Source organism: Gavialis gangeticus, unplaced genomic scaffold (genome assembly GCF_001723915.1).
Source record: "Gavialis gangeticus isolate Ggan-Ray unplaced genomic scaffold, GavGan_comp1, whole genome shotgun sequence".
Classification (NCBI taxonomy): domain Eukaryota; kingdom Metazoa; phylum Chordata; order Crocodylia; family Gavialidae; genus Gavialis; species Gavialis gangeticus.
In genome coordinates, this window is record NW_017729000.1 from 11542751 (window position 1) to 11547581 (window position 4831).

Genomic DNA, 4831 nt, shown 5'->3' on the forward strand with positions numbered 1-4831 from the left:
CCGGCTACTGTGGAAGATTCAGCTTTGAATCTTCACAACCCACTCCAGTCTATTTAGAAAGTATCATGGGTTTCTTTGACAACCTTCATTCTTTTCTCTACCTTTCTCTAGGCTTTCTTTCTTCTTTGGTCTCTAAACAGCATGGTCTGTGATTAAAAATAAGTTCCTTTTATTTATAAATTGCTTCTTTGGGGCCAATTTTACTTTAGTAGTTCTACAATCTATTCAGGGCTCTGAACCCCAAAGGGCATTTCGAAAACATGTCTGTGGCTTCTCATCCACTCTATTAGGGCAAAGCTGATGGAGGAGGCAAACAATACAGGAATGAACGAGTGCTAAAAACATGTTTCTTTGATATGCTGGAAAACGAGGGGAACTCTAAAGAGAAATATGATTGTAATGAATGTAATGATTAAAACAAGCCATTGCACAGGTTTTGTTTGCTGGCTGAATACACTTGGCTTTTGTAATCATAATTGTGCTGCTGTAATGCAAAATAATTGTATTGTGTTTTGTTTCGGGGAGGGGGGGAAATGGAAAATAGTTGGCTTGCTGCCCTTTTGACTCAGCAGCCTTTCACTGACTGGTCTGAGAGTATGTCTGACTTCAACAGCAGACCATAGTTCTGCATTCATTTGCAGTAGTTTTGCACTACCTTAGTGCCATCCAAATCTGTGTTTTACAAGTGTGAATGTTCACCTCCATTATTGCCATTTTGCAAATGCAAGAATCGAAGGCACAGACTCTTATTGGCTTCATAAGGATTTTGGCGCAGGTAAGAAGGGCTAGAGCTACAAAGGAACTCAGGCACCAAAAATAAAACCTAAAGCATTTAGATGCCTAAATCCAAAAGTGCAGTCCTGACAGCCTCCACTTCTCCTCTAGCTTTTCACTAGTAATGTTCTCTCAACATCCTGATTCTACAAATGCTGGAAATGTCTCCACTGGTGCTGAGCAGTTCAACACCTATCTCATGTCTAAACCCCGGGGCCTGGATAAACTAAGCGTGTCCCAGCCGACATCACCATTAGACATGTTCAGGGTATGCCTAGTATGCATCTACAGGGCTCTGTCCATTGCATAGAAGCATGCCAGGCACGTAAAAGATAGGCACTACAACATGCAGCAATGCAGTCCTAAAGCCATGTGTGATTTTAGCCACAGAGCAGCCAGGGCCCCACGCCTTCATCAGCAGAACCATACTTGATTTTAATTTCTGTGGGTGAAATCCTGCTTTCCTGAAGTTAAAGTCAAGGTTCCCTTTGACTTCAGAAGCCCAGGATTTCTCCCACAATGAACTCTTAGAGACTTAAAGCGTTGTATGTAATCCTTGAAGTTAAGGGGCGTTCCCCATTGAGTCAGCGTATCTGTGCTCCAGCTCTGCCACTGACTTGCTAACTGACCTTCGGCAAATTCCTCCACCTCTTCAGACCTCCTAGTATTCCTCCCTAAAAATTGGGCTAAATCATGGCTTCAACTATCTACAAAGTGACATTTTTCTCCAAGAGATGCTATTTCTCCCCAGGGTATTCTGCATTTTAGTTTTTACAAGCTCCTTTGAAGTCCTTGACAGAGAAGTATAGTGGTAGCTCTTGAAAGCTTGCTGTGGTTTACCTAAGATAAATATATAAGATTATCTCAATATCTGCAATATTCCCTTGTCCAGGTACAAGCTAAAGGCACTACCTTTAATACTGCAAATACTAAGGTTATCAAACTACAGATACTTTTCACTAAGTAACAATGTCAATTGGAAAAGCTTGAAGAGCCACTACTGTAGTGCAAAAGTGAAGGATATTCCTGATTTTTTCTGATGACATTTCCCCAGTGAAAATCATACCTTTTATTAAGGGACTATGTTAAATCTCAGAGAAACAGCCTGGCTACACAAAAAAACAGTGCTTTGAATTTTCAAAATCTGCAAGTCCTATTTTCAAACATTAATTATGTGCTTAGGAATCATTTGAAAGCAGGATTTAGATTTAGGTTCCTCAGTTCTTAAATCAAAGGTGCTTTGGCATTTTGTACCCATCACTTGCATTTTCACATGGGTTGTAAAACAAAATTAGAAGTGAGGAAGTGTGTATAACACGGGGGGAATGAAACCAGTCTAATGCTATCTTGACTTGAGGACAGTTTGATGAACACTTCACGTGAGAAAAAGCGAATCTGCAGTATGAATAGTGTTGAACATATAGTAGGAAACCAGCTCGGTAGCCCTGTTCCAGGGCTGTACAATTGCATGTTTGCAGAAATGATATATTGTAACTAATGCCAGTCCCTCCACATTTAGAAATTAACTTCAAATCATTAGGACCATCTTCTACCACGGCAATGTAGAGTATTTCTGATGCAGAGCAATTATAAGACAAGAAAGGGCTAATATTCACCGGAGAAAATTGTGTGTCCTTGGGGAGACACTAGGATTACACACACACACCCCCCCCCATTGTATTTCAGGAGTCTGAGAAGGATTATTAAGGGGAAGCATAATACCCTGGTGCTTAATTGAGGATGCCTGTGTGAGCTGTTTTGCTGTATCCTCCTAAATTGCACAATCAAATAAAATGCACATTTAACGGGCAGCTTATTAGATGCACAAGCTGGGACACATTTATCCCACATCTAACTCTGCCTGTTGCTCTGGTTATTTTCTTTTCTCTTCCACCATAAGTCACAAAGGGCAGATAGTGCAGGGGACATGCTACAAAGCAGCAGGGTCTGTAAGGCTATACACGGAAGCGAAGCTGTCGTTGGAATGAAGGTAGCTGTAGTCGCTCAGGGCTCTCTCACATCCATGTCAGAAAAGCTTTTATTGTCTCCCCTGCTCCCTTCCTGGGTCCCTCTGTCTGGTCTTTAATCAGGTATTTTTTGGCTCTGGTGCGGGAGAGGGGATGCTCTTGTGGACCCTTGTGATAGCCGGGACCTGGACTCGGCAGCCTGGGAAGTCCATTCCAGTCCCAATGAAAGGTTCCTGTGTTGCTTTGTCCCAGAAAGAGAGCGCTGCGCAGGGCTCGGCCTCTACCAGATCTGCTCTTAGCAAATAAGCCGTACTGAGGAGGCTGTATCCCTCAGAAGGAGCCGGGATCACATTTGCCAGAATGCCTGTTCTCGCTCGGCCTTTCTCTCCAAGGTGTTTCCCCCCCCCGCCACCCTTGGGAAACCCACTCCCCTGCTTTTCCGCCAGGCCCCCGGAGCCCTTGTACACCTGGGGAAGCTCCCCGTCCTTGGGCCCGTGTAGGCTTCACACGTAAACATCTGCTTGAGGAAGACTTTATAATAACACATCATTAAGCATTGATTTAAAGACAATCATCTTCCCTCTCTTTAATTTCACAGCACCTTTAAAACAGCTGCGAGGCTGCGGCAGGGACGATCAGCCAGACAGGAAACACATTGTTAGCCGCTCGCATTAAAACAGTAGAATGCATTAATTTATGAGCTCCTACTCACTCTCCAAACGTTTTATTATGTTCATATCACCTTGATGTGTTGGGTAGGCCCTTGTGCCAAAGCCTCATTCGCACAGTATGTGCCATCCTAAATTACAGGCTGGATCCGTCCTGGAGCTGCCTTTGGAAAACTGGAGTAAACCATAAAGCACTAAAGTTAATATTATCTTACAGACTAACAACCAGTTAATACTCGACATGTGAATTCCATTTACTTCTTCTCTATATAACAAATAGCAAGTGTGGGATTGGACTGGTTCTGATTTTATGCAATTTATCTTCTTGATCCATTCCACATTCAGACACACCATCCCTTATTTTTCAGCTATACTTATACCCTGTGAAGTCAGAGCCCTTAAACTTGGAAACAGCCAAGAGACACCCCAGCTTAAATTTTAAACGGTCCCTGCCCGGTTAGTGTCTCTTGGCAGCGCAGGGATGCCACTGGAACGCCTTGGGTTTTTGCAAAAAAAATTTCTGCACATGTGGGGAAGGACAGAAAGAAAGAAATCTTGGAGCTGAAGTCGGTGAGCACAGAAACCCCCGAGAGTCAGCTGCACTAGTGCAAAGGGTCGCAGGAAAATGGATGGGGAGATGGAGAGACAGATAGGCCAGGTCACTCGATGGGTATAATTGTGCTTATTAATTTATTCTCTAACCCACAAAACACTCCCAGTGACAAAGGGTTCCCCTAAAAGCCAAGAATACGAAGGGTGCTCGGGCTTCCTGCAATACTGTTCGTTTTATCCTCTGGCTGATAGTATTTCTTGCTCGCACTTTGGTTTGGGCTCCAGCCCCCTTGTGTGAATGCCACAAGCTTTCAGCCCCAGCAGCAGATCTGCCCGGCTACCAGGCTTTACGTGCAAAATACCAGCTCCGACTTTCTACCAAACAGTCTGCCCCGAGTCCTCTGCCTTCTTGCGCTCAGCCTGATTAGCTCCAGCCCCGGCTTCGCCTAGGAGTTCCTCGCAACAACAAAGCGGTTAAAATCCCAGGTTTTTCCAGGGGCTTTTCCTTAAAAGAAAAAAAGTTGGTAACCCCTCCCCCACCCTCCCAAAAAAGGCCAAGGGAAATGAACTCTAATTGTGTCCCTTTTCCTGGCACCGGGGTCCTGTGAACTGCAGGCCTGGCGGGGAACACTGGACGCCTTCAGTAACTGCACACACCTCTGGCCCGGCGCTGTCTTCTAATCCTGACTTCAACCCAGGGGCAAGCAGAAGTCCCCGGGCCCCTCCCCAGGGGAGAGGAGCCCAGACCAGGAAAATCAGAGGCCTTTTCTTCCCCTCCCCTCCCCCTGCTTGCAAATCCCTGGCCTCCGAGGCCTTCCCCTGCAGGTTGAGCGATGCAAGGGCAGGTAAGGCCGGCTCCCGCCACCGGGG

General features: G+C 45.3%; 1 long non-coding RNA gene across 1 annotated transcript; it reads right to left on the bottom strand.

Moving 5' to 3' along the window:
* Positions 1-524: 524 nt before the first annotated feature.
* Positions 525-4787, bottom strand: LOC109289945. The gene is made up of 2 exons (XR_002095471.1): positions 3484-4787; positions 525-1614 (listed from the first exon to the last, which is right to left on the bottom strand). It is a non-coding gene; the product is annotated as an uncharacterized LOC109289945 (long non-coding RNA).
* Positions 4788-4831: the final 44 nt, after the last annotated feature.